At 34.6% G+C, this 19,028-nt stretch overlaps 1 long non-coding RNA gene across 3 annotated transcripts; it reads left to right on the top strand.

The window, feature by feature from the left end:
- Positions 1–1,044: 1,044 nt before the first annotated feature.
- On the top strand, positions 1,045–15,649 carry LOC127874138 (uncharacterized). Of its 3 annotated transcripts, none has more exons than XR_008046647.1 (6): positions 1,045–1,372; positions 6,620–6,693; positions 10,388–10,520; positions 11,064–11,165; positions 11,866–12,004; positions 12,635–15,649. It is a non-coding gene; the product is annotated as an uncharacterized LOC127874138 (long non-coding RNA). The 3 variants fall into 3 exon arrangements; XR_008046646.1 differs by having other exon boundaries at positions 10,388–10,557; XR_008046648.1 differs by lacking the exons at positions 1,045–1,372; positions 6,620–6,693 and adding an exon at positions 9,527–9,555 and having other exon boundaries at positions 10,388–10,557.
- The last annotated feature ends 3,379 nt before the right edge of the window (positions 15,650–19,028 follow it).

The raw sequence follows: 19,028 nt of genomic DNA, 5'->3' as shown, positions 1-19,028 counted from the left end.
ATTCCTAAAGTATCAAAGCTATTGCTTTCATACTTGCAACACTTACTACCTATCGTAAGGGGACTGTGCAGGCAAAGTTATGTAACTCTTAATGGCATTTTGACAGAATTATGGCCCCATTTATACCTAGATAATTTAACATTTGGTTAAGTTTTATGTTTTGGTCCATTTTACTCCTTAAGTATCATAGCTATTGCTTTTGGACTTGGAAAACCATCGTAAGGGGACTGTACAGGGCAAGTTGCATAATTCTGGTTGGCATTTTAACGGAATTATGGCCTTTTTTGTCTTTGTAACTTTGAATATTTTGTTAAATTTTGTATCTAGATCCACTTTACTTCTTAAGTATCAAGGCTATTGCTTTCAAACTTCAAATACTTTCTTACTAGCATGAGGGTTCTGTACCTGGCAAGTTGAATTTGACATTTACCTTTGAATGACCTTGACTCTCAAGGTCAAATTAATAAATTTTAATTAAATTGCCATAACTACTTTATTAAGAATCAGATTTGATTCATACTTTGACATAACAACACTTACCTGACATACAACAATGACTCCACCAAAACCATCCCCCACGCCCCACCCCAGAATCCACCCCCCCCCTCTAAAAAATAAATAAAAATAATATTTTTTCCTTTTTTTTATTTTTGAAAGATCATCTAATAAATGACCACACACCCACATTATACCCTCCTCTCTACCCCCACCCAACCCACCCCCACCCAAAAAGATTTTTTTTTCTTTGAAACATAGTAAAAAAAATCCACAAATATGTATTTACTTTATTTTGGAAGGATTGTCCTACCATCCCACCCAAGCTATTGCTATCAGACTTAAAATAAAATCTTATTAGTTTGTTTTATGTCTTTACAAATGTTCAAGAGATTGTGGAAAATATACCTGAACTCAGAATTGTCTATAAAGTACAACTTCTTTAAAACATAAGGGATCAATATGTTTCAATTATGGTCCGCTTCCACTTAGAATATGACTATATTACCTTGACCTTATTGAATATGAACAATTTCCCCATGATACGTTATACTGTCAAGTATTCGAATAGCCGAGCGTGCTGTCCTCTGACAGCTCTTGTTTGTGTAGAGGTCTATTGAAAACTGATAAAATTCCGGGATTTTTTAGATTTTCCGGTTCCTACAGGACCCCATACAATCACACATCTGTACACATCTGAACAACAACAGGCTCTCTGGCCAGTTGGGCCCCCACATCCAAAAACAATTCCTGGGTATAGGCGTCGAGCTTTTGGGTCAGGAATTTTGGGCAAAGCTCATACCCCTAGGGTACAGCCAGTCTAACCATGGGACTCCAAACTTCCCTGCTCAGGGGCCAAGACTACCTCATCTACAAGGTAGGTTGTTATGCGAACAGTTTCACAGTCATTCAAATAATTTTTGGTAGAGTATGGATATTAATGTCCCCACTAAATGAGGTAAGGGGGGGGGGTATAAATATTTGCCCTCATCTGTGATTTTGTCTGTCCTTCCATCCTTTCTTCCATCTCTTTCCCTTGTGTGGCCGCCCTAGCTAAAAAAAGTATTGTGCAAGAGGGATGGAAACTTTGCATTTATTTAAAAAGCATGTGACCTTGTGAACCTCCATATTTTGATTTGATATCTTTGACATAATTGAAGTGATGCATTTTGTCATATTTTTTGCTACTAGAGGCCTGAAACTGTGGATGCATTTTGGATACCATGGTATCTGCTGTCCATCCTTTTTCGATGTATTTCTGTTTGTCAACCTTTTGTCAAGGGACATTTTCTCCTGAAGCACATGAAAGAATTAAATGAAACCTCACAGGAATGTTCCTTGGGTGTTCATTTATTTCTTCGTTTTTGAAACCCATATCCAAGAGGTTTAATGTTTGGTGTGCAACAGTGTAAACACCCCCTGTATGTCGATAATCCAAACTAAGATGGATAATTCAAACTGAAGAAAAAACTGTCGGCTGAAACTGAAAGTTAGGTGATTATTTTATCATTTCTGCTAATTTAGAAACTATAAGGATGTAATTGTTCTACACATGTGATAATGAATGTCTGACACACACATAAGTTTTGAGTTGTGCAATGATTTAATAGTTTTCTAGTAAAAGACGATAAATTTGTCTTGGGAAAATGCTAATTTTCACAAAATGCGACCTATGTGTTAAATTATTTACTCGTCAATTGGCAAAAGAGCGAACGAAACTGTAACAAAGATATGCCAAATTATATCATGAATGTCCAATAAAAATTTACTTTTTAACACCTAGTGTGTTTCTGTGTTAAAATCATGTGTTTGCAGGGCGGGCATAACAGTTCATGGATAAATCCAAACTAATATGAAAATTTCTGTGGATAATAACCAAACTCAAAATGGATAATTCACAAACTGCGATGTATTGAACATGTTTTCCAAACACAGATTAGATATTACTCTTTGAAAACAACTTATTTATAACACAAAACTCACACGATGTGTATAATGGAATATAAAAAATACTTTCAACGAACATCAACATTCATTTATTTGTTATAAGTGAAATTAATTGCAACGGAACTTGCATATATATACAATTGAGATTAGAAGCAAAATAAGCATGTGAGATTTGCATTCCACGTACACAGAGATACCACAACACGTGTTCCATCTCATTTTGGATAGCATGAAAAGCATAGAAATGTAAAAATGTCCCTACTTATTATTGAATCACTTGATTTAAAGGGATTTAAGTTGAAGCTGCATCTAAATGTGGCACTTGCCCCGCTGATTCATGTATTTGTTACCATATTTGAGGTTTCGAATATTGCTTTAGGCATAACTGATCTGATTCATTATATATTATGTCAGAAAGATTGCATCAAATAGCACACAAATATTCAAGGTGCATATCGACGGCTAGTATAGCATTTTATTTTCCGAAATATATTAACACACTGAACTAAACATATTAAATGATTTCTCTACACACAGACATAGGTATTAAAAACCTTCTGTAAATTATGTATTTTAATAATAATAAAAAAGTTTTCCCCGTGACCATGTTCGCCAGCGCGGGAAATTTGAAGTAGTAGTAACATATTTACGAGTTAGTTGTACAGTATCCCCCTATTCGCATGCTCACTGACAATAAACGACTTTTAATGGTTTAGCATAGAAAGCTTGTGATAACCTAATTTGCCGGTTGTTTCTTTTAAGGTAAGTTCTCTATTTTTTATTTTTTATACGTAATGGTTCGTTGTGTATGGATAAGTATTTCTTTCATGCATTTAAAGCGAGATTATACGATTTTTATATGTGTTAAATTATAATATATTGATAAAATATGTTACAATAACACAAAATAGGCAAGACAAATTATACATTGAAGACGAATTTCATCAAATGCAGCAAAGACAAATTAGCGCCCCGAGCCGAGCCATACATATTTTCCTACAATAACCAAAGCATCGTCTTTTTAGTTAGTGTTCGTGTATCGTATGAATAGATATGGTTGCAGGAATTTACAAAGGACCGTTAAACTAAATTTAGATTCACATCATACATGCATGATTTACATGCTGGCGAATTCGACTGTACAGACATTTTCGATTTCAGAATTGAATATCTGGCTTATTTCGCATTTTAGACACATGTTTTTCTTAACTATTATTTTAATTTATATTGAAATATATGTTTAATAAGTTTTTTTACAAATTTTTACAAATTTTAATCTAAATAATAAGTATTCACAAAATCGTACAATCTCGCTTTAAAGGACTCTGTACAATAATAACATCTGTAGTTTTCCATTATATTCTGTTTTACCTGAAAAGCAAACAAAGTCATTTTGTATGATGATTGTTTAACAATGTGCTAAAATGCTTTTTTTGTCAGCAACTAAATAAATCTCTAAATATTTTACAAGAGTGGTCATTTTACATAGATCTTTACATAAAGACATCTTGTAGTTTGATCATTATCCATCGACTTCCACATATGAGTTTGTAATTATCCATACACTAGTTTGGTCATTATTCAATTTGTATATTCTTGTCCTAAACAAATAAGAATATATTGCGTTTTCGAGCATTTACGCCATTTATTTTTTTTTACATACATACATGAAAGGTTAATACATAAGCCCAAGCATTAAAACATTAAAAACATTTGATTATAATTGTTTTTGGTCTAAAACTTTCGACAGTTTCATTTACTTTTTCAAGATTTTCAAACATATTCATTTTATTTCGACGTAATTGTTTTTTAGCTCACCTGAGCGATAGCTCGGGGTGAGCTATTGTGATCACTCACCGTCCGGCGTCCGTCCGTCTGTCTATCTGTCTGTCTGTCTGTCTGTCTGTAAACAATTTGTAAACATCTTCTTCTTCTAAACCATTGAGCCAATTTCAACTAAATTTCACGTGGAGCATCCCTAGGTCATGGGACAAAAGAATTGTTAAAAAAAAATTGATCACATAACCAAGATTGCCGCCATGACCATATATGGTAAAAACCTTAAAAAATCTTCTTGTCAGAAACCGCTCATCAGATTTTCAAAAAATTTCACAGGGATGACCTTTGAAGGCTCCCCTGAAAAAGTTGTTCAAAGAACTTTGATTCGTCAAAAAACATGGCCGCAGGAGCTCTTTGAACTTTGCATGTTTATTCGTTTTTGCCTATTTTGTGAAAACTTTCAAAAATCTTCCACATTTTTTGTCCGATCCTTTCCAAATTTGCGCAGTGTCTTTATATCAATGAGGACACGAACCCTACAAAAAATGAGCATTATTGGTCCATGAAGTACAGAATTACCTCCCCTTGAATTGAGAAAATGGTGTTTATGCAATAAAGTCCAAATTTTTCATCCAATTCTTTCCAAACTTGCACAGTGTCTTCATATCAATGAAAACTCGAGCCCTGTCGAAAATGAGCAACATCGGACCATTAGGTCCAGAATTATCTCCTTGAGATGGCAGATTTAGAAATAATTATAGTGTACTCTTTTTTCCAATTAATAGTGCTATTAGAGTAAAGGATTTGCTGGCTACAGGCCAGGTTTCTCTGACACGATTCTCTTCTGATGGCTTTGCTGCAGACCACATAAACCCTTAACCCAGAACAGTTAATTCTTTCTGCAAATGTTTGTGACTGTGGAAATCATTGAAATAAAAGGAGAAATTGCTGAAATTAGCATTTTCTCCTTTCATCACAATGCTTCCTACCCTATTAAATCAGTTTCTTCTTATTCCATTATAATTTAATTTGTCGTCTGCAACCTCTTTCAATTTGGAAAAGGGTTAACTACCAGAAATCAATTAATGCTGTAGTTTTGTTGATGAGAAATTATTTTTTCTTTAAAATGGGAGGTGATTATTGCTTAGGAAATTGCTCTGATAGGGTTGAATCATTGTGGGAAATTGAGAAATTGTTCAGTCCAAAATATGTTGATTGGTAAAGGGTTAAATGGATACCATTTTTAAAATGGGAGGTGATTATTGCTTAGGAAATTGCTCTGGTAGGGTTGGATCATTGTGGGAAATTGAGAAATTGTTCAGTCCAAAATATGTTGATTGGTAAAGGGTTAAATGGATACCATTTTTTTCCAAGTTACCCTTTTCCTTATGCGAACATGGGTTGCCTGTTTAGTGGATGATATCTTGTCAATTTTGAGAAAAAAGAGGAATCTCTTCAAAACAAGCAAAAATTCCTTTTATCTCAATGTTTAAGTCCACTTTTTAGCGTACCTGAGCAGATCATATTTTCCTCCTAAACCATTGAGCCAATTTCAACCAAATTTCATGTGGAGCATCCTTACGTCACGGGAAAAAAATATTGTTAAAAAAAAATTTGGTCACATAACCCAGCTGGCCGCCATGCCCATATATGGTCAAAACCTTAAAAAATCTTCTCGTCAGAAACGGCTCGTTGGATTTTCATTTTTTTTTACAAGGATGATCCTTAAAGGCTCCCCTAAAAATTTGTTCAAGAAAATTTGTTTCTTGTCAATTACCATTGGGCCTAAGGCTATTAAATTTGTTTAGGTGAGCGATTCAGGGCCAATGTGGCCCTTGTAATTGTTATGGGTTTATTAGCGCATTGTATCCGGCAAATTATATTTTACCAAACAGAAAACGTTTATTATGTCACAACTATATCGTAAATAAACGTATTCTTACAAATAAATGACTGGAGTCTTTATTTCTGTCGACATTTTTTTCTTCAGTTTGAATTATCCTTCTAAGTTTGGATTATCGACGTACAGGGGAAGGTAAAGTGAGTCCTCTAAAAATATTACCAAATTATGTCTCTGGGGTCAATAGGCTTAGCCCTAGGATTTCCCAGTTTTACATAAACATATTTAGGGACAGAAAATCTTTGTCTGCAACTTCAAAGCCCAAGATTAGTGTTTCATATTCGGTATGGAGCATAATCTAGAGGTCCTCTACAGAGTTTGTTTGATTAATGCACCTGGCCTTAGTGGTCATAGACTGATACAGGTAAAACCTTAGAAAAAACATTTGGTTAAACCACAACGCCCCTTGGTTTCATATTTTGTCCATGTAACTGATGCCATTTCCGAATGCATTGAACATATTTCTGGATTTGTTAAGATCTTTCTATCTGTTCACAGGGACCTTATGCTCACAAGTTCAGTCCCAGAGAACCATGTTACCCAACTGCGACACAGGCAATACATCTCAACAGGTAAGTCCCAGTAACAGTTTGTTATCCCCCGCCATAGGCGGAGGGATATTGTTTTGGCGTTGTCTGTCAATCCGTCTTTCCATCCGTCTGGCGCTTTTGTGTCTGGAGCTATATCTTGGAAGTGCTTTGGTGGATTTCATTGAAACTTGGTATGAGTATGTATATGGATAAGAGGAGGATGCTAGCCAAATAGGCATTGTACACTATTTGTTATAACCCTTTGTATCTTGAAAAAATGCTTTATAATATAAGCTTAGAGCTTTATATCCTTGAACACATGAGCCAGAGCCATGAAACTTGCCATAGTTGTTGCCAATCATCTGGGGGTGCTCCACATTCAACATCCATAATCCTAGGGGCTAAGGTCAAGGTCACACAATATTTTGTCATTTCTTTACTATCTAGCTGAGTGTCAAATATAAGATCCAGGTTGCTAGGCTCGTGGTCAAAGTCACACACAAAGATCAAAATCACACATTTTGATTAAATATGCCTTATTTGGTTAGGATTCTAGCATACATTGTCCTCAAATATCAGGCAGTGCAAGACCTATGTGTTTGTGACCAAAGTCAAGGTCACACATAAAAGGTCACACATTTGTAGAAATATTTATTACTTAGCCATTTTTTTACTATGCTCAGTGGATTCTGTAATGACCTTCTATGATTCTTTTCCATCTTCTTCCTTGTTGTGTGTCGTATGTAAGATTCATGTCTAGGGTTAAGGTTAAGGTTCATGTCTAAGGTTAAGGTCAACATCACACAATATACTTCATGCAAGGGTCAAGGTTACACAAATGCTTCATGTAAGGTCCTATGCTAAAACCCTTAACTGACCAGCATTTTTTCCAGAATTATGTATACATCTTTGTACTTAGAAATTACAGGTTAGAGATTTTGTGCTCCAACAAGGGAGAGCATATTGTCGCTGACTTGTATGTCCTTCCTTCTGTCATAATTAAATCTGGATGAGGATATTGTTTTGGCGTTGTCCGTCCATCTAGAAAACTTTTGTGTCCAGAAGCATATTGTGGAACTTCTTTTGTGCATTTTAATGAAACTTGTTTGTACATAAATGCATTTCATTAATAAAATATATGCCTAAAATGTTATGTTGTAAGTTTTTGATTTTCCCCAAATACTAATAATACACACATGTTGGGCCCATGTTCAACAGCCATTCTTAGTTTCTTGTACATTTACATTAATTACTCTCCCCCCCCCCCCTAAAAGGTGGAGGGATATAGAATTGGCGTTGTCTGTCAGTCCATCCCTCTGTCACAATTTTGATATTGGTGGGGGTTATAAATTCAACGAATTTGCTTGTTTCACCACTTTTGGATTGGGGCTGGGGCCCTTTGGATTCTGAAAAACTGTGTTGTTTTAAGTAAAATGGAGAAATTGGTGTTGTGGTTGTTTTTACTAACAATTGCTTTAATATTGGGGATAAAAGTGTGTTCAATATTACATTTGCTATGTTTCAACTTGTAGAGCTGATTAGGAAAATGAACTTAATATTGGAAAAAAAAAATATTTGTTTTGGAATCCTTCAATTGTTAATTTTATTCATTTTGGAAAAATCTATATTTTGTTACATTTTAAAAGGGGCCGAATAACAGCCCCAAATAAATATATATAAAACAACTGAGGTAAGTCCCTTGCCATTGGAAAAGGGATCACTGTGGCACAGCTGTGACCACCATCCATGAGGCCCATTCATAATAAGACTAGTTCTGGGAAAACTGGTCTTAATGCACGTGCTGGTTTAAGTCTCGCCCCAGATAAGCCTGTGCAGTCTGCACAGGCTTATAATGGACTACACTTTCCACTTTTGGGGAATTTTTTGTTTAAGGATGTCTCTTCTACATGAAAATCCTGTCTTGGCCAAAAGTTGTGTCCCTAAATATCCTGTGCCGACTGCACGTGCATTAAGCCCAATATTCACAGAATGTGGCCCTTATAACTAAAAGACTTTGATGTAATCAAGCTGTAACAAATTGGTAAAATCCAAATGCAAACTCAGTTTTCTGCACTTCACTTAATTTACCATTATATCTTATTTCAATAAGTTTGAAACTATTGCATCTCATATAGAAATGTGAAGAAGATGCAACAGTTTCACGCTAAACCCGAAAATTTAAATTGACCATCAAGAGCTTTTAAAAACAACAACATACAAATTATCTATAGGCACCAAGCAAACTGACTTTTTATCTCTTTACAAAATCAAGTTCCATATAAAAGGTAATTATCGTAATAAAACTGCCATTTATATAGGAAGGGGTCACTTGTATTTTTGCCTTTGCATTAGATGGTAAGAATGTTTATCTGTACAATATCTAGGCTGATTTTGTATCGAGGTCACTTGCATCCAAAAACTATGTAACTATGTCACCAGGTCAAATCTTCAGAAACCCTTGATGCCAATATAGAGGCCACATTTATGACTAAATCTTGATTAGTTTTTGAGAGAATGCATATCTTGACAATGGCAAGTTGGAATGAGGGACATGCATCCAAAACTAGTTAATCTTTTGAAATCCTTGTTTCCACAATAGAAGTCACATACATGTCTCAATCTTGATGAAACTTTTTCAGAATGTTCATCTTGACAATATCTAAGCAAAGTTTAAAATTGAATTCCGATCTTGCACCAGGTCGAGTCATTTACCAAAGTTTAACGTTAACTCAGGTAAGCGCTTTAGGGCCATCATGAACCTCTTGTTTCAATTAACAACTTTCAGAGGATTTTCAATGCAGAACCATTTAGATTGTTTTCTACTAAGGAACTTTGAGATTGTTTTAAAAGAAAATGTTAACATTTAAGGAACATTAACAGTGCCATTGCTGAGCTCTTTCAAATGTATGAGGCTTATATCGAGACTCAACTTTGGTGAATGTTTTCTTTAATTGTTGACTGGATAATTACAATGGAGCTTTTCTCTAAAATAACGCATGTACCTAAAGTGTCGTCCACACAGGCTTATCTGGGATGACACTTTCCGCTTTAATGGTATTTTTGTGTATTTAGGTAGTCTCTTCTTTCAAAAATCTGGTTTAGGCAGAGTGTTGTCGGTGATTAGCCTGTGCAGATTGCACAGGCTTATCGAAGTGGATAACATGCAGTTAAAAGTCTTAAGATTGTATTGTATTTGATTAAACCACGTCCATATTTCTCAAGGGAATTATAATGAAACTTCAATTGTGTGAACCCCATGGAGTGTGGGTTGAGGGTTAGTTGACATTTTGTGACAACGCTCTAACTTATCATTGGACCAGTCACGACTCTCTTGCACAATAGTAATGGACTGTCTCTGTATCTCATCATACATGGGAATTCAGAGGCTGTGTAACTTATATTACAAATAAATATGCACCGCAGTCTATTGCACCGTCCGCTCTATATGGATTGTTTTAAATAAAACCTAATTGAGTTATTGAAAATATTTGTTAATTTCAATGTGAGAGCGTTATATAGCACAATATATTAACAACACTGATGCATATGCATGATAACTATTATATAAATGGCAAACATCAAAACATGTATTTCTTAACATTTTGCCTCAAACACGTTATGATGAACACATTATATTTGTTTCAAAATATATCTAAATAACATGTGTTTCAGAAAATATCTAAACATATTGATATATTTGACTTATATTTCCTATGATTTCTCTTCTCCTAACTAGGTTGAGGATCACCCAAAACCACTCGGTGCCAAGCAATGAAATTATCAGCTGCCACCTTGACCTGACTATTGTACACACCTGGGAGTCAGGTTTAAGGTCACATCAGCTTAAATGTTCACGGCAGTAAGAAAATGTAAGATCTTAAAGGGACTTGTTCACAAATTGTGTGGGTAAGTTGACAGACCTCATTTGCATACCTAAAAAAATGGCAACAATTTTAAATGAATAAACATAATTCTACAACTTATACCAATATATTGCGGTACATAGTGCATAGTATCGCAATATGCTTTTACTACCTTGAATACAAATATAAATTACCCCAGTTTGGAATCCAAATAAAGGCAGTTTTTTTTATTTTATGTCCTTAATTTTTATTATTTTAATTATTTTAGGTTATTCCATAAACTGTATTTTATTGGTTTTAATAATGTTTGTAAAAATATATTGAGAACTCGATGACCACTATATCTTAAAACAAAATGACTGCAGAACAGGTCTTAAACATTTTCCTTTAAATATGTCACTATCTTTCTCAGTAAACACAATGTCTGCAGAAAGAATAACCTCTTTCCCTTTAAAGAAATCTCAATAAGTTTTTTACTGCAAACGGATTTATTACAGAACTGGAATCTATCTTTGAACATTTTCCTGCAGTATTCTCCGTCATTTGCAGTTAACAAGATGACTGAACAACATGGCATCAATGGCAGGGAAGAAGTGATCAGGGGGGGGTAATCACGTGCAAGTCAAGATGGCGACGTCCATGCCAAGACTGGTATGGTTCGCTGTTTTATAGCCTTTACTAGTTTTATTAATTTTTAAATGCCGCTTTATTTCCAGCCATAACAGTAAGAAAGTGATTAGTATTTGTTTTGTATTAATATACCCTTATATCTCGACTTGACTCGCCACGTATTTTCTTAGCGGGAGCTGTAATTTTGTGATCCCGCTAAAAAAATTTGTTGTGAGTAAAGTAGAGATATAGAGCGAATATTAATACGAAATAGACGCTAATAAATCTGCATGGACGCGACCATCTTAACTATTAGGTGATAACCACCTCTTAGTGATTGTCCCCAACTTATGTAAATCAACTTTTTCAAAATGTGTTGTATTTGGTGAATCATCAAATATATATACCACTTTTGTCAGAAAAAGTATATTATTTGTATATAAAAACTCTTCAAAAAAAATTGGTCATAACCAACAAACAAAAAATTAAACTAATTTCTAATATTTGGCGTGATTGCATTGACTGTATGTTAAGTTTTAAGAGGCTTTCCAACTCTGGAACTTCGTGGACACAAGGCTTTAGTTAAGCCTCTTTATTTTACCTTGTTTATATGAAAGTTTATGGCTTATTAAGAAAATCACAAGTGTGGCGGGGTTGAACCAGTACTTGGGAGTCTTGAAAAAAAAATGTCCAAATCATGCTAGTATTGTCTCGTTTGACACATGATTGACTTTATTTCCAGAAAACCCTGATTGCAAAGCGTAGAGTCTGCTCGGGAAGCATTTGCACACAAGGCACAAACATCAGCTGCAATAATCGTCTCGATATTCTGTCATCGCCATGTTGCATGACCCTCAGTCTATGAACATAGAGAACCTTGGGTGAGTTTTCAAGTCATGTGCATGCTTTTTGCATGGCACCAATTAAAGCGATGGGTGGTTGAATGTAGATTTAACATAGTCCGTCCATACGTCTTTCGCATCAGCTAACGGATTTGTTTGTCTACTAAGAGTATTGCGTCTTATGTGATGAAATCAAAGATATGTTCCATCATATGAACTTACCCTCCTGTGTAACTTTTTTCACTCTCTATGACATTAGTGGAGTTTTGTGACACAAGAAAAATGTGGATGCGTCCGTGACCATGGTGACCAACTTTTGTTTCCTACTTCACAAAAGAGATATGAGTTTTCTCATAAAAACTCTTGCTCAATGCACGTGTTTTGGGCCATCAGCTTATTGTCATTATTAACTATTTTTCGAATGGCAAAAAATTATCTTTATCAAATCCCATCCCATAGTATTTGTATATTAAGAGGTTACACTTCACCTTTAATATGTATAGTCGATTGTTACTTTATCAATAGTTTCAGGACCATTATTTCCTCTCTGGATTCAAATCAGATATGTTTTAACACCCTACGGCAGGCAGTGCTTGTTAATTTTTTTCATCTGTATCAAAAATAATAATAAAAAACTGACTTTTCAGTAATGTGTCTTTCTTTTATCAGACACCCATGGAAGAAAGAAAACTGGCCAATCAGAATTACAGCCTGTTGCAGCAGTTGTTACCATATTTTCCTCAGTCAAACCTGAGAAGCTCAGAGATATATACTGTTTAAGATGTGCTAGACTCTACATACCTCCTGGTATGTTCAGCACTTACTCTGACAGGTTTTATCTTTGAATTTTGTGACGAATGGAAAATAAATGAGCTTGTTCACATCGAAATGGCAGAATGACATATCACAACAATTGAAGTGGAAAGCCAGAAAGTCATGTGGACAGCCACGTTTTGTATGTGACCATCCAAGTTGTATTCAAAGGAAAACACAAGTATATGTTTTATGGGAATTATGATACTGTCAGTCATTTTATGTTAAAAGTTTTGGTGAAATATAGTATGTACATTATTATCATAAGCACACATATAACAAGTCTATCCAATGTCTTTGTCTGTATTATGAAACTTTCACTACAGACTTTGATCCTGATAATGATAACATTTTATTTTAAGATTGTCAAAGCTGTTTAAATGATGGTGGTAAATTGGATAAAATTGAGAAAATATTTAAGTATTTTCCTGTAATGAAACATGTTCATGTTTTCTGTTTTTACCAGTAATATAGATGTGCTACTTAAACAAATTCTTCAGAAAGGCTGAGAGTTATGAAATATCGGAATTGTCTGTCTATCAATCTTTCTGAAACAATATAAGTCGATTGGCTCACCCGGGTCAGTATTCGATCAAGAATCTTGTTTAGTAGCATAATATTTCATGGGAATACATGTATAAATAAATTCTGGGAAAAATCATTTAATCTACCTAACATTATTGATTCCGTATTTACTACCAGTACTTGGTTGATTTCAATGGCTGCAGTTTGTTAAATGATTAGAGTATGACTCTTGTGTTATTGGGAAAGCTTTTTATGTAAATGAGAATTAAACAAATATGAAAGTATTTTATGAAAAATGGCAAAAGTTATGATTGTTAAATTGTGTTGTTATATCATAGACTTACATGCTGGTAAGTTTTCAAGTTTGTTTTTGGACATAACAGTTTATTATGCCATATATTTGTATATGCGCATTGAGACAACCCTCTTAAATCAGTGAGTACATCTGTATCTTAACCAAGATTTCTGATCACTGTATATAGGTATATTTTGCCATGTATACTGCGAAGCAATTGTATGTTCAGTATAAACTGTTTATTTAATGTTGCCATTTTTATAAGATAAACTCACTGTTTACATTTATTTGTACAAACAATTGTTCTAAAACAACATTTCTTGTGTAAATGCTCATATACATATTAAACTGTTTAAATAATGCAGCATGACATATTTTGAAGAGAAAAAGATAGTTAAGGCAATATAAACACCTTGTTATATGCAATGTTTTTCATTGAATGAATTTTAGCAACTATTTAAAATGTATTTTTTTTTACATAAACTAAAGAAAAAATAATACCTTGAAATTTGAAATCAGTCAATTAAAATTAAGGGAGAGTGATGTCATATGCTAACAATTGCCAAGAATTGCAATGGCCTCTATTGGCAATATAAGCGAGTACTATTATTTGCAAAAGATATCTATTTTGTTAGATAATAACTGTGTTTTACAACTCGACATAACAAGTAAATACATTTCTAATTGTTTCGCACTATATACTCGGCTATAGGTGAATGTCTAAAAGGATTTTGTGGAATAAACACTTTAGAAAATATATGCTTGTTTCAGGAAGTAATAGTTTAGGTAAAATGTGATACTTATTGTTCCATAAACACCAAGTGTAATAACAAAATGCATCAGTAATGACATTATTTGAAAAATTACATTTGCATGATCACACAATGTGTAAAGTTGTGTAAATGTGACGCTTATGACTTGTGTATATTTCAACAATAATATTATACTTGTATTTAAAGTACTTGATAAGTATTGACGTAGATCTATTGCTATTAGAGAATTGTATCATTTAACTAGTTTTGTTACAGTTTGTGTAACCTTGACCAGTCAACATAGCTGTCAGTGGAGTGAATTCACTGGGGTTCAATTTCCGTAATTCTCCTAGTTTAAAACTTCAGCATACACGTTTGTCTTAAATCCAGATTTCCCTAAAATTGTGGTTGTTTATATTGAACTTTTATTGAATGCATGTGACATGTTTGTTCTTTTGTTGAACGACTGAAAATAACTTTATATGTATAAATTGTGTGTCATGTTTAGATATTGTCATGTTTAGATAAATCAAATTGATAAATAGAAAACAAAATACAAAATTTGCAATAATTTGTATGCATGCTTAGCCCCCAAAAATGTTATCATACAAGCTTATTGGTATTGGACTATGTTTGTACTTTAAGATGAAATGTTTCAATCATGTGTGATTTTTATCATTTACGTTAAATAAACATTTTCCATTAGTAGATATAGGGTGTATAAACTCTTATGTAGACTTCTTTTTAATTGCTTTTGTAAATATCTTCAATATTTGACATAACTGTTAAGGGTATTTTTAGTTCGTTTGTTTTCGGAAAAAAAAGGAGGTATTGTCATAGCCAGCTCGTTGTGTCGTCCGACGTCGGCGTCGTGCTAAAACCTTTAAATTTGATCTAAAATTAAAGTGCTTCCACCTAAAACTTTGAAACTTCATATGTGGATGCACATTGATGAGTTCTACACGCCACACCTATTTATCGGTCACTAGGTCAAAGGTCAAGGTTGCAGTGACCTCTTAAAAAAACTAATTCGTACAAGCTTTCATTCATTCAAAACTGCACCCGCATCCGAGCGTGGCACCCCTTATTGGGTGCTCTTGTTATAGTAAACATGTACATGTTTCTCTAAACTGTAAACGGGTGTCTGTTTAAGTTATTGTGATTTGTTAATTTTGTATTGCTAATTAAATGAAATATTGTGTATAGTCTCGCATTGTTGTTGTTATAAGACAAAGCACATTCCATTACTCATGTTTATTTTCATGTTTATTTTCGTCCACTATTTCTATAACCAGTGTTTTGTCTGTACAATAGTTACAATATACTTAATATTGCAGTTGTGCAGTGCAATATGCTTTACTTTCTAAATAAATCAACACCATTTATTGGTTGACATAATTTCATGTATGGGCACTTACCATGACTTTAGGGTGGAATATTCATCTGAAAATTTGGTAGAAAAAGCATTGTTGTGTACTACAGATTCGTCTTAATGTTGGACACTCTATAATGAGACCTTAACCGTTGGTAGCATTTCTTTTAATGGAGAGTAGCTGGTTAAATGATGGATGTAAAAAACTGAACTTTTATTGCATCAAGTATTTTCTCAAATATCACATGACCTATATTTTTGGGCGGAGCTGCTTAACCACTCTGGATCAGCAGACGATTGATCGCTTGAATCTGCCTCTGGTCTAATGGTCGCCCTTTTAAACTATTTTCAATATGGCTGCATATTTACAAAAGTCAGAGAAAATGTTTAAATCCCTAGGATGCTTGGGGAAAAAAACAGTGGAAATATAGTATGTAGAACGTTTCCACAGTGTAAAAGTGTTATTTTCAACTGTGTTCAAAGCAATTGAACTGGTATTGGAATTGTTAGCGAAAATGGAATTTAGAAATATCTTATCATTTCTAATTGTGTCCAATTATCATCAGCATCATTTTTGAAGAACGAAATATTCAAAACAATAAAAAAAAATTCTTATTTATGGTGCTTTTGAAATAGTTAACTGACCTTCAGGATTGGAAAGATTCTTACATACAGGTAAAATAAATAATTGAATCTTTGCAGAATGTTTATTTCAACAAATACCGGTAGTTATTAATTTTAGATAACTTGCACTGAAAGACTGAAGCTTACTAAAACACTCAATCCTGTTTCCTCGGTAGAACCAATACTTTTTCAGTGTATAGCAGGATCATGCTTATTTGGCCTCGGCCTTAAACCTGGGTCAATTTTGGCTCCAGGATTATTAGCCCCAAATCAACAATACTTGTGTAACCCAGCCAGAAAAATCCCCGACCACCATGGGAATCGAACCCCGGACCTCCCGGTTCCAAATCAGGCAGAAACTACTGTGTCGCTTTAAAAGCTAGCTCATATGGCAAGGCAGTATAAGTTCTCCTTATACCGAACCCTTCTACATACACCTCCTCCAAGTGTGAAATTTTTCCATGAATTTCCTATTGCCATGACATCTGTGGGACGTCTGACACACATGGTGTTTTTTAGCTCACCTGAGCACAACGTGCTCATGGTGAGCTTTTGTAATCCCTTTTTGTCCATTGTGAGTCCTGCGTCGTCCACATATTGCCTTGTGAACACTCAAAGAGGCCACATTTATTGTCCGATCGTCATGAAACTTGGTCAGAACATTTGTCCCATTGATACCTCGACTGAGTTTGAACTGGGTCATGCTGGGTCAAAAACTAGGTCACTAGGTAAAAAAAAGAAAAACCTTGTGAACACTGCAGAAGCCCAATCTTCATGTAACTTTGTCAAAATGTTTGTCTAAATGATATGTTGGTCGAGTTCAAAAAGGGTTCCGGTCCGTTGGAAAACATGGCCACAAGGGGGCGGGGCAGTATTCCTTATATGGCTATAAAGAAACCTTGTGAACACTCTTGAAGTCACAATTTTTGCCCAATCATCATGAAACTTGGTCAAAACATTGGTTTCATTGATATCTCAGACAGGTTTAAAAATGGTCCAGATCAGTGAAAAAACATTACCGCCAGGGGGCGGGGCAGTTTTCTCTATATGTTTACAGTAAAAACATATGAACACTCTATAAGTCTCATTTTTGGTCCAATCTTCATGAAATTTGGTCAGAACAGTGTTTTCTGGATACGACGGTTGGGTTTGAAAAGAAAACATGGTCACCAGGGGGCGGGGCATGTTTCCTGATATGGCTTTATATGGCTTTAGTAAAACTTCGTTAACACTCTAGAGGCCACATTTATTGTCCAATCTTCATGAAATTTGGTCAGGAGATTTGTCTCAATATTATCTTGGATGAGTTTGAAAATGGTCACGTTTGCATGCAAAACATGGCTTCCAAGGGGCGGGGCATTTTTCCTTATATGGCTATATGTTTTTTGTTGGGCGCCAATGTAACCCAGCCAGAAAAATCCCCAACCAAAATGTGGTTTGAACAAGAGATCGCCCGGTTCCAAATCAGGCAGACATTCTACCACGCTGCCATAAAAGCTAGCTCATATAGAAAGGCAGCATAAGTTCTCCTAATACCAAACCCTGCTACTCTCACATGGTCCTATCTTTACTGATGCATATTCTTTAAAGGTGATTTAGCGAACTCTTACTCAGTGCCAGAAGGGATCAAACAGGGACCATTTTATAGGTAGATGGACACCATATCCAATATGCCAGCAAAACCTTTTGTATAGGTAATCAATAAGTATAATAGTTGATGATTCTGTCCAAAAAGTTTGTTTCTTATTTACTAAAACAATGTGAAACTCCTTTTCTTGCTATTTTTCTCTGCATAAAACATGATATATCTACATGCGCATCCAAACAAACACATCAGTTAAACTGTCACTTAATTTACTTAATTACAGTAACTATGTTGCATTTTTATCTTTTCACCACTTAAAGGTCTAAAAAAAATATTATCAACACATTTCACATTGTTAAGGTAAATTATAGGCTTAAATTGTAATATGACACCACTCATGTAATATGGTTTATAAACGTTATGGCAAGATGATGTAAGCCTAATATGGTCTACTTGTGATAGGCATAATGCATTTTGTATTGCTGTGCTTCAAAACTATAGCTTCCTATACAGTTCAATACAATGTTCAAATGTTGAACTGCACTGTGCGAAGTCAGAATAAGATATCAATCTTGGAATAATCTGTTCAATAATGTATAATATGCTATTTTAATTTATAAGTGTAATCAGTGCTCCAGCTAGGATTTGAAAAGGGCAGGGGGGCTTTTTTGTCAAAAGGGCACTTTCGATGCGCAGTATTTTGTCAAAAGGGCACTTTCGACGCGCAGTATTTTGTGAAAAGGGCACGTACGAGCGTGCGGGTGTTTCTGGAATGCTTCCTCTTGCATGTGAATTTATATGTTATAAATAATTGTATTATTCCCATTATTATTAAACCATTCAAATATAATGTCTACAATGAGGATTAAAGTAATTACAATGTAATAAGAGATTTATGAATAACCATAGGTAAAAAAAAAAAAAAAAAAAAAATTTTTTTTTTTTTTTTTTTTGGGGGGGGGGGAGGGGGGGCAGGGCGGAGGTTCGGGGGGCAGGGCGGAGGTTCGGGAGGGCAGGGCGCGGCGCCCTTCGATTTAGGCCTAGCTGGAGCACTGTGTAATAGACACTTGCATATAAAACCTATGCTACATCAAAAT

This window comes from Dreissena polymorpha, chromosome 1 (assembly GCF_020536995.1).
Source record: "Dreissena polymorpha isolate Duluth1 chromosome 1, UMN_Dpol_1.0, whole genome shotgun sequence".
NCBI lineage: Eukaryota > Metazoa > Mollusca > Bivalvia > Myida > Dreissenidae > Dreissena > Dreissena polymorpha.
Note: the sequence above shows the minus strand (reverse complement) of the source record. Positions and strands in the feature narration are given on the sequence as shown.